Genomic DNA, 12,500 nt, shown 5'->3' on the forward strand with positions numbered 1-12,500 from the left:
CACACACACACACACACACGTAATTATTCTCCCAGTTTTTTGCCCTGTTAACTGAAGCGCAGGTGTAATCATGATTTTTCCCTCTCGGAAGCCTTGCGGTTACGGAAATTAAAAGAAAATGTCATTGCTGTGTTAGGTAGTGGCTGTCCGTCCCAAGCGAGGCTAAGCACCGCCTGTACAGTTTCCTGGCTGGGAGGGCTGACACTTTCATTCCTGCCTACCATAAGAACGTGAATTAGTTCTGGCCTATATACCTGTGTAGACACTTGATGGTTTACACAACGGTATATTTTCCCTGCTGTATCCTCTCGTGCCTCGCGTGTCAAAGGTTAACTATTTACATGCGTTAATTATTTACATGAAAACCATGAAGTGATATGAATTCACTACATGATTAATGGATTCCTTGAAAACAGAGACAGAGGAAAAAGAGTTAATCTTCATTTATCTGTTAGTTTTAAATGTCGTCATTTCACTCGAGTGCAAACTTGGCAAAGCAATTTATGTGGCTATTGATGAAAAATCCTTTGCAAATGTTTATATAAAGAATAAATGAAAATAAAAACATACATGTATTGAACGAAGAGCCTTCCCTCCACCAAGCAGGCATGACTTGCAATGCATACAGGGTAAAAGAAGCAACAATGGGCCCTTAATGCTCTTCACGCCGACACCTGGGATGCACCAAGTCTGGCACTAGTTACTTTAACAAGTCAATAACATTCACCTCCTCATGCGCTGATTGGTCGGGGATCTCAACTATTTAGCGTCATGGAGGAGCAATATATTTACTTTAACGCGCCACGCCTGTCATTTGTTTTGCGGTGTGACTTTGTGTCACTCCCCTCACCTACAATAATTTTCTGAGGGCCGTCTGAGTGTGAAGTTTTTTTTTTTTATTTCCCTTCATTTATTGTTCTCGTTTGTCAAGCCTCACAAAGTAAAGATTTCTTAACACCACCGTTAGGGCGTGGGGGGTGGGGGGGATGACGTGTATGCGGATTCATCTTTTGTGGTGTTTTGTTTTGATACACTTTGATCCACCACCTTGCTACGGATTGACGTCTGATAATATTGTATTGGAACTAAATGACATCAGCAACAGCTCATCAAGTATCTGACATTCTCTATTTTTTTCTTTCACTGTCAAGTAGCCCACAGAATCAAATGTTATCACATAGTCCCAAATTTTACTTGCTTTTTGTATGAGGCAACATGCAAGGTAAGGGCCGGGCTGCGTTTATAAAGCTTAAACCTCCACGTCATCACACGGGCTCCAGTTCATACATATCCTGCTCTCGTCGGCTGGTTTCAGTTCGCCTTTGTTTTCCACGAGTGGACGCTCCCCTCGTGGCTTGGTGTCAGGAGAAGCACGGGTGTTGATATGGGCTGTTTGCCAGTATTAGCACATTGCAGTACAGTATAAACATACTACATGGGCAGGACGGTGAGACACCCATGGCAAGAGATATCGTGTACAAGGAAAAAAAGACTGGATGCTTCTTGTGCTGCCATAGCACTTGCAGGATAAGATAAGTGTGGTTCACTAAATGTAGCTGAATATTGTGCGTACGAAGAGGAATATAAGATGGACATCGCAAGTTGTTGGCGCAGCTATACTTAAAATGAGAGATGAAGCAAAAACTCAAGAGGTAACAACATGAACAAATAACAAAATTCTTATCTATTTATTTAATAATTATTCTTATATGCATCTCAGTGCATGGACAAGAAAAAAATCTGAGGGTTTCCTTCTTAAAGATTTATATATTTATTTTATATATTTTATATTCAATTTTAGATTTTTTTGACGGCAACATATAATAGAGAAAAACAGGAGAGGCATTAATTGTGAAGGAAGTGTAGTTTTAACATCCGGAGCTGAAAGCATCAGGCAAAGGACGTACTTAGTGACACATTATGAAACTGGCTCGCTTATTGAGGATGGAAGCCAGATGAGTGATCCCTCCCGTCCAGAGTAAAATCAGCCTTCCTTGTGTATTGAGTGACAGACCCTCCACCGTGACCTTTCCGTCTGTTTCAATCCACAGTATCACAACAATAAAAAAAGAAAACAAATTACACCGAGTAGTTTATAATTATCCTCGCTAACGGAGAAAAGCCTTGAAGGATATTCTGAATGTTGTATAGCTTGCAACGAAGCATCACCGCTACCACCATCACCACCACCATTACCACCACAACCACCAATATCATCATCATCATCTGCAACTGTTGCTCCACAGGTGTTAGTCATAAGTGTTCATCTACTCTCTGGTCCTCCCTGGTCATTCTCGCCAGTCAGGCCAGTCTGGCCAGTGGTCCTCTTACATATATGAAAAAAAAGTCTGGGTAGTGATCGTGCAGTCTCCTCACCATTCCAGAGTTACCGTTTTGTCATCCTGTCCGTCAGTCTCCTGTCAGTTTAACATATAACACATTGTATACAAATGCATTGTTTTTGACTGACAGCCAGAGTATATATAATTTGAAGTAATTTCTTGTACCGTGATCTATTCTTGTCTCCTGATGTTAGGTTTGGTAATATTCTCCATGTTCCCCTTTAAGCGTTCCTGCCTTGCTTTGCGCACCACAGCTTAGGTGGGTGCAGTGCTTTCATGATAACTTGCTTTTGTTTTTTGTTGTCTGAAATATCTGTTTGTTTACACATTTCCTGACTTTATTCTCGTAATCATGTCAGTGTACTTATAACGTCGGCTGCCAAACGGTCACTGGACTTTAATTTCCTCGTTACAGTGTCATCCCTCAGTGATGGGCATCCTGGTCATAATACAAATCTGTGTGCCTGGACTCATTATAATGGATGGATGGCTACTTAATTGTTACGATTATTATTATTATCTTTTTTTTTTGTTTTGTCTTTAGTTATGAGAGTCGCAGGTAATGATAAAGTGATTACTATGGAACAATACGCCATTCTTTAATCCATTCCACTACTGAACTTTGGAACCCTACATCTGGTTTTGCTTTTCTGTCTTCCTGTGTCTATTTCAAGAGACAGTCATCAAGAGACATAACTTAAACCAACTTTTGACTTTGTGTAATTCACCAAGGCTTGATCAAGAGAGGACCCGCAAACACCAGCCGTTACCCCTTCAGTGCGAGCTTAGAGCTCATTATTACCGATCATTGGGTAAGACTTGTGACCTGACACACCACATACCCCATTCCCCTGGTCAGGGGAGACAGTACCTGCCCCCTTGTCAGCGGAAAAATTCCAGAGGTGACCAGCCCCTGCTGGGGTTCGAACTTACGTTAGCCATGTGTGTGTGTGTGTGTGTGTGTGTGTGTGTGTGTGTGTGTGTATGCCAGCCATATCACTGAGTGGCTGGCTAGCTTTGTTGGATCACCAAACTTATTTTCTTTGAGTGTCTTGCATTACATTTCTCACATAAATCATGTCAAAATGTGTTGCATTAAACCAGTCTCTCAGTAGCGTGGGCAAATCTTCCTTACTTTCGCTGATTGTTTCTGTCCTTGCCTGCGAGCCTTGTCCATAGCTGGGGTTCGCAGTTTAGGCCAATTTAATCAGCCTCCAGCTAGAAAATTTTGTCTCTTTGTGAGGTAGTAGAATATAAAAATGAATAAAAGAAAAATCCTAATAGTTATGATAGTGAAGATATTCAATATCTAACTCATGTAATTTTTAGCATATTTCCAAATATTCGAAAGCTTAGCCGTCCAAAATATTGATGCTTAGTGTTTTCCTGTGAAGTTACTTTTACGGCAGGGACTTTTTTTTTTTTAATTCATATATTAATTCAGTTGCAGTGATGATAAGAGTGCAGCACGATGGTATTTCCAGAGAAACATGTTCCCATTCCCAATAAAATGTTGGTGGGTGGTGGGAGCATTATGCATTGTGTCGCATGGCAGAGTAGCGTCGCCTTATTGGACATTTGTCGTGCACCAGGATCGCAGGGTTTCTCAAAGCCAAAGCACTGGTATGACCTTGCGCCTAAGTAACCTTTTGTTCAGGTCACACTCTCACCCGAAACTGTAAAAAGTTGAAATGTTAGAATGTCATGCTGCAGTTGTGCAAAACATCATTAGTAAGTGAAGGGAGGTGTGGAAAGTGGGATGATGGGAGCTTTTTTTTTTTTTTTTTTTGAGTTTGGAACTCGTTAGTGCGGTTTGGTCATATCTGGTAAACACACACACACACACACAGAAAGAGACAGACTCATGAGCATTGTCCTCACATACGTACTCGTATAGTAAGTTCCCTTTCTTCCGGTCTCCTGCATTCTTGGTTGGCATTTCACCCTTTTTTTTTTACCTCCCATTCCCTTCCTTTCCCTCTCTTTGCACCCCTTCTCCGCAATCCCCCCTCATCCCTTCACGAGCTACGAACACATCCCTCTATGTAACACCACCATCGCCCATGTACTGCATCTGCGCTCTCCCCATACCTCTCACTCACCTCCTACCCTGTACCGGCCACACGCAGCCTCACCCCCTCCTCCAGGCACCTTCACTGAGAGTGCACCAAAAAACTAACTTGTCTCCTTTGCCGACACTACTGTTGTCACCTCCTTTATTCTCCTACATCACATTACACAACGCTCCATCGTTTCATCACGCCTTCACGGAGCCATTTGTCGCGTGTGTTCATCAGCAAGGTGGGAGGCGGAACTTTCTCTTCTCTTCTGCCCACTGCCATCTCGAGCGTCCCCATCCGTCTGTCTGTCCCTCAGCATCCGTCTTCCCTTAAAGTGTATGTCGCATCCTATCACTGTTTCCCTCTCTCCTTTGCTCGCCCTATCTCCTCGACTCGCCTTCAGCCCTTTTATGTTCATTCACTCATCATTCATCACCTCGGCAGCTCGTGATGTAAGGGACCTCTCGGAATACCTCTCATTTTTCTATCAAGGACAATCCCCGTCAATTCTTCATTCATCTGCTCGCTTTGCTACGCCGTGCTTTTTTTTTTTTCTCTCTCTCTCTTCTCCTCCTTCACGCGTGGCCTGCAGCAGTATTCCTATCCTTCGTGAGTATATTAATGCTGGTTTAGTTTATTCATCAATCTTAAAAATGCAAGTGAATATTGGATATTTTCGCTGTTAAATGGCCAATCTTTCTTTCCTGGCATTCTCTCTCTCTCTCTCTCTCTCTCTCTCTCTCTCTCTCTCTCTCTCTCTCTCTCTCTCTCTCTCTCTCTCTCTCTCTCTCTCTCTCTCTCTCCACGTACCTCTTATTTTTGTCTTTTTATTTCTCTTATTTCCCTCCCGTTTTCTTCCTTTCTGACACACTCTTGCTTCCACCCTCGATCGCGGTGTTTCCCTTCCCTCCGCGTCTCTCTCTCTCTCTCTCTCTCTCTCTCTCTCTCTCTCTCTCTCTCTCTCTCTCTCTCTCTCTCTCTCTGCCTCCACTTCCTCCGTCCTCTCCCCTTTTATGTTCTCTCCACGACCGTCATCTGCTCACCCCTCTGCCTACCTCTCTTACCTCCTCATCTCCTTCCTTCTCTCTCTCCCCTCTCCTTCCCTCCCGTGTTCCCCGATGGCACCAGAGAAATGGGACCGATATGTACATTTCAGCCTTGGACAGCGAGCACACAATGATAAACTCTTGAATGCCAAACACTAAAGCAAACTAATGTGTTTCCTGTAATGGTTCTGTTGCGATTCGCGGACCTCACAAAGGCTTCGGTGGGATGTTGTTTTGCCACATCTAAATTCAAGTTTTACTTTTTTTTTTCTTTATGTTGCTTTGGTTTTTTCCTGCGCTCCTTTGAAGGTCCGGTTTTGTACGTTTCTCACTTTGGAGAAGGAGGAGGAAGAGGAGGAGGAGGAGGAGGAGGAGGAGGAGGAGCAGTAAGTCGTGCTCGCTGCCTTCCACTCACGCCGGATGGATGTGACCCTCAAAGCCTTAGTCGCGTCGACTGGTTACACGTGGCGGGGAGCACCCAGGGCCGGGGAGGCGACGCAGCATTCAAGACAGTACTTAAAATAATTCTTTATCGGTGTTTTCAGTGAAATGCATCAGTATTGCTGGCAGACAGAGATAAGGATTAACGTGGATGGACTGATGTCGCACCCATGATGATTACTTGGTGAAGCCATGAGGGGAGGCGCGACTTAATGGAATATGAGGCCTCCGGGGAAAGGTTCTGGCCGCTGGTATAATTTGGCAAGTATTAGCTTCACGTTGAGATGATGCGCAGCAGGCAGCAAGCCCCTCCTGAGAATGTTGTGCCCTGAGGCATGATTTAACTCAATACTGGTAAAGATATTTCCAAAGCGGCCTAAGGAACGTCCCCGCGTAATGGGGAATGCTTGTCACGACCCTTCGCCTCCCCAGGGCAGGCCGCGTCTCCTTCACCATATTTTGTGGTGTCGACCCTCGCGCCGCCCGGCTCCTTCGCGTCGCCTGGATGGACGTGCACACCCCCGCTGCTCCGTGTGTGTGTGTGTGTGTGTGTGTGTGTGTGTTTGTTCAGAAAACTTTGCATGACGCGGGCTACACAGGGAGAGACAAAGGAAGCTGAAGACAAATAAATTAACGAAAAAAAAAAAAGAATTACCCCATCACAGCATCTTGACGTTTTCCTTTCATTTGCAAGTTGTTTGTGTTCGGTGATCTGAAATTATTCTACATAATTAATTTGATCGTTTTATAAGACAATGAGACTCTAATGCCCCTTGGCTCTGTCTGTATGGAAGGCTGTGTACAATAAGAGTGGGTGCTGCACACGCTACACCAAGCAGTATTTTATTTCGTTGCCCCGGAGGATACTATATGACACTATAACTTGCCATAACGCCCAAATGTTATGGTGCGATGGATGCAATTTGTCAGAAATGGCACAACCTACAAGATTATTACGGTTATCGGCATGAATTAGGTTCAGACAGATTATAATGATTACTAGGCTTTATTATGGTATTTGAAGGTGTTGTCAGTTACATTCTAAAACTCGCTGTTTTGAATTATACTTTACAGCCTTTGTAAATCGCGTGAAGGAAATGTTTTTGTTTTTTAAGTAAAGCGTCGAACCAGCAAGAGGCTACGAGAGGCCAAGGAGGTTATGTGACAGTGGATGTGATATCACGGCCACACAAAATATGGAGACATTTAGATTTTTTTTTTTTTCAAGTTTAATAGTAAAAATGCAAAAAACAATATCATGGGTCGTCTGTGAAGCAGCCCTGAGTGATCACGTGTCTACGCTGCGGGTGTCCAGTTTGCCTGAACTATTTACATTTTCCCTGATATTTCTCGCTCTTCCATTCTAAGTATGAGTACTTACATGACTTAATGTAACTAAGTTTAATTTGTTTTAAATGTAAAGCACATCACTGTGGTCTCCAAGATAACTGAAGAAAGCGTTTTGGTATAGAGTAACGCGACACCCAAGCATCTCACCACGTCTCCTCACCTGCCATTCTGTCACCCGTGGTTGCCAGTGTTAAGTAGTCCTGGTAGGCGGTGATGACGGTACGCAAGTTCTTTGATCACTGAATTATAGTGTAAGAGAAATTCTGGTGGCAGGATGCGTAGCGAAGGTCTGCTCCATAATCTGAGACGCAAGGTATTTAAATTATCTATTTATTGGTATTAGCTGTTTATTACGCTCTTGTACTTAGAATTAGGTGGTGGGCTGCTGTTCCCACTCCCCTCTCCCTGAAGCAGTTCAGCTGTGGAGAGGAACACACTGTTGTAATTTACCAAATCCGCGACCGTTCATCTCTGCCACGGACAGCTTAGAATTCACGGTGGTGGCGGGGCAGGAGTGTAGCCACCACGCCCCAGCATTGCTCTCAAGAAATCCTGAGTTTTCAAACGATCTCACATACTAACCAGGTTCCCACCTGCTACTTCACCGGTATTCTTTGGTTGGCTGCGCTACGCACTACATCACACCAGACCACACCAGACCACACCACACCACTCTCACTGCATCATATTCCAATTTGGAACAATTATTCATCTTAGGAATCATCATATGCAGAATCGTAATAACACACCACGCTATCCCATACCACAGCAAACAGTCTATTTCAATAGAACCACGCTGCTCCACTCTGCCAGTTCGGTTCGCGCTGCACCACGCAAGGAAGCCATAGTTGCAGCTTCCTTGACACCACACCACACCACACCACACCACACCACCACTCCATGCAGGTAAAGTCTGGTACATACCTTTATTAGAAATATTTCAACGGGGATTAAATGTTTTCATTAGAATTCAACATGTCTCGAGAGTTCAGACGAAGCTTTTGAACGAATGGAACAGAAGCCCCATTCGGAAATGTAAAGCCGTGAATCGAACCGATATATTTTGCGTCCGCCTAATCTCGTCAGGACCCCCGCTATTCATACACGCAAATCGTTATTGACTAACCGATTCAAAGGGTATGAAAAGATATCAAATCGAGGGATTAAAATCGTTCACGATATAATTCGTGAAAATACCATATTTTTATTTTGTTTATTATATCTAACGAACACTACGAATTTTAGTGTATATTGACTATGAAGTTAGAAGTGTCTTTATACATGTATGTGGAGAGAGAGAGAGAGAGAGAGAGAGAGAGAGAGAGAGAGAGAGAGAGAGAGAGAGAGAGAGAGAGAGAGATCCTTTCCCTGCCGTCGCTGATACAGTCTGGGGTGATCCATAAAGTAGACAGAGAGGGCTGCACCAAATCGGGGCGGCGCTTGTCTCGGCTGTTTGGCTTGAGGGAAAGGCGCTCTTCCCCGTGCACGAGGCACCAACACACCCTGTTTGGACACCTCCACTGATGAGCCTCGCTGCTGACTTCACCTGAACTATTTTGCCTTAAATCCTTATTTAAAAGATTAACTTTCAACTGAAGCAAAGGTTTGGTCAGTCACTATCTCGGTTCTTGGACATCACGTTAATGAAATATATATGTACCCGTACTTTCAGGGTTCCATGGCCGTGTTTTAGACTTTGCATCCTTAACTTCTTGACTTAAACCTTACGACCATCTTCACGGCAGCTCGCAAAACCATGAATGCCCTGGGACAGTTTCAGTTTTGGACAGAAGACAGAAGTTCTCGTTTTCCTCTTGAGACCGTATATGATACCTAGGTGGAAGCTTCGAGATAGTAGATCTGATGAGTTTAGTGTCATTCTGCCGCGTGGCCGAGGGTACGATATATATTTTCATCTCAGAGGTGAGGAGCTGTGTATGAAAACCTAACATTATTTTGTACTCGGTCCATTTAATCATTTAAATTTCGTATTAATATTGTCACACGATGGCAAACTAACATGTACTCTTTATGGCTGGTGCTTTCAGAGGCCTTTTTTTTTTTAAGCCTTTTTATTGCCCTTGGCCATAGCTCTCTTACGAAAAAAGAAAAATAAGTAAGTAGATAAATAAATGAACAGATAAAACGATGAAAGTATAAATAAGTGATTCTTTACCACATACACCACACTATTAGTAAACACCACATCAACAGGATGACTTAACGTGACGTAACATCTAACAAAACCATTTTTACACACACACACACACACACACACACACACACACACACACACACAGTAACATGTCACCTCCAGTTACTTCTTATACTTCATCTATTCGTCCAGCTTTAGACCATGCACTACCACACCACAATTTCAGAAGAACCTCACGTCACAAGACAGACCGCGCCGTGCATGTTCCCATCTTGGCCCTCTGCCTTGAGTCACAATGCATCATGGCTTCCCTCACCATGTACAGCATATACTAATCTGTCACATCGTGCTCCTTCGATCCTGCTGACTGGAATGACATATTTTTATTATTATTTTTTTTTTTACTCTGTTTCATGTTATTAATCAAAACTGGATAAGGAGTTAGGAAGTTACTTTAAAGTTACTTTAAAGGTGTAGAGAGAGTCGTTCTTTAAAGTTGCTTGAAAAAAAAGATATATATATATATATATATATATATATATATATATATATATATATATATATATATATATATATATATATATATATATATATATATATATATATATATATACACATTATCTTAAAGATGTGCAAAGAGCCATACGCATTTTCTGAGTAGTTGCGTTAAATCTCATTCATATTTTCGTAACTGTTTAAAGGGTCATACATTATTAATGTGTAAAGAATCATAGCCATTTTCATGCTTAAATTATTACTTTTATAGTATTCAAAGTGATATACACACTTCAGTGGTAGTTACTTAAAGGATCATACATAGAGTTTTTAATGTATCATCTCGTACACCAGAAAAAATAAATAAATAAAAATTGCTCACGAAATATGGAGCCTTTTAATTTTCTGTGGGTGCTGTGCATTTGTTCTGTTTTCTTCGTGTGATTTTTTAGAGAATTGTACGAATGGAATAAAGTTTCTTGGGGTAAAAGTATTGGAAATCTCGACAACAAGCACGAGACAGGATAAACAGTTGGTTTAGTCAGAGTTTTCATGTATTACCGGAATTAACAAAGAAACCAGACGGTGTAAAGTGGCAGCTGAACAGAAAGAATGGTGCTGTCCAGCTACACGCCAATACCAGACTCCGGGTGAAGGGCCTCGAGTGGTACTTTTTTCTCAGGACTTGATTTAAAGTAGTGACGTTGGCAATCAACACCATGGGATTCACAGATATATACGTCCCATAAAGAGTAAGCGGCCAGTGACTTTGTTTACCTCCTTTATTTACACGGATTTCTTATTTGTGTGGACTTCCACGTTATGCCGGAGATCTGTCGTGTTCTCGGATGACCCTAAAGAATTTCAGAGGCTCTGTTTGTTGTGGCTGACATCTACTTGCACCACCACGAGGCTACTTGTATATCACCCCGTAGTTGTTGCGCCTTAACCTAATAATTTACATCACCAATGAATACAACTTTAAAATGTTACCTCCCCCTGCAGATGTCCTGAATTTCAAGTCAATCTTTCATATGCTGTAAATAAGGGAACGAGAATGCTGCTTGGACTGATCACTTCGCACAGGAGTTTAATAACCGCACGGATATGTTTTCTTCAAAATTACGTTGTGTTGGAATGAAACCCAGGCGACGTCTTAGACCTTGTTATCAGTGATCTTGAAGTTTTAAAACTACAAAAATATCAGAGTGAAATTTTGATATAGCTACCTGCACATGTTAAGCCATTAGGTGAAGTATAAGGAGGAAATCTAGGAGGAGAGCCAACATGAAGGACACAACAACTTGCCACACGTGTGTCAAGTAGGAAGGGTGTTCTTACTTAAGAGTAGCAGGAAATGAACACTTGCTCTGCTGTTTAACCTCTTATCCACTATACACGCGGTGCTAACTTATCTTTTTCTCTTTTTCTATTTTTTCTCTCGCTTTTACGTCTGGTTTCCCTACCTCATTTATTGGGACGTTTGTTTGCATCATTATCACAAATGTCTCACAGTAATGGTAGTTATTCCATTATTTTTCATTAGAATGAAACCATATGTTGCTATTACTATTTCTACCTTCTACGTTTTCCCTGTGAATCTGTTCCTGGAAGCTCGGATGGTCACCCTAGTGCACGGTGCCGCAGCCAGAATGATTTAAATAACGTCTGTAGAGGCTCATGTCCCGCTCCTCCCAAACCTCCAGTGCAGTTGTTGTTACTGTGGGGAATTGAGGGGAAAAAAGGCAGCACCGCATGTGTAGTGTGTTAAGGGAAAGCGTCAGAGTAAGTGTTCATTTCCCGGCACACCAGCTGGGACATGGTGGCTACTGGGCACCTGCACCTCGCAAGTTGTTTATTTATTTAATCATATATATATATATATATATATATATATATATATATATATATATATATATATATATATATATATATATATATATATATATATATATATATATATATATATATATATATATATTGTAATGACTTGACATTTGAAACTAGAGCCATACATATTTTACATTGATTAAGTTTAGTTTTATTGTTATTATTGTTTTTTATTGTTATTATTACTATAATAATAATAATAATAATAATAATAATAATAATAATAATAATTTGTATTAATATAGTCAATTAGATGACGTGTGAGAGCTGACAGGCTACTACGACAGCAGCCCTGAGCAACAAACGCTACGGAACAAAGTAACAGAAAAAAATAAAACATAATTCAAGAAGTTCACGAAAGTTACTAAGGAAGTAAGAGTTGGAGGGGTCGTGTAAATGTGCATGGCTGCCTCCTGTCCATGTGCGATGACAGACCTTACGTTGGTGAAGCAACTTATTGGGTAAGGACAGGGTGGGAGGGAATAAGCTGTTGTATGGACATGCCCAGTATTTCCCTGCCAGTGTGGCTGCCTCGCGGAGGGCTGGTCTGGCAGGGCACACCTGGGCTATTGCAGCACCACCGTGAGCCCCGCCGCTGCCGCCGCACCTGGTCCCCTAAGCCAGTCACTCTCGGTTCACTAGCTCGCGCAAATTTTGCAATCCTGGCAGGTTTGTATTCTTTGTTTAAATATTTTGGTTATGTGAAGCCACCGAGGGCAGC

The sequence above is a fragment of the Scylla paramamosain genome, chromosome 6, assembly GCF_035594125.1.
Source record: "Scylla paramamosain isolate STU-SP2022 chromosome 6, ASM3559412v1, whole genome shotgun sequence".
Lineage (NCBI taxonomy): Eukaryota > Metazoa > Arthropoda > Malacostraca > Decapoda > Portunidae > Scylla > Scylla paramamosain.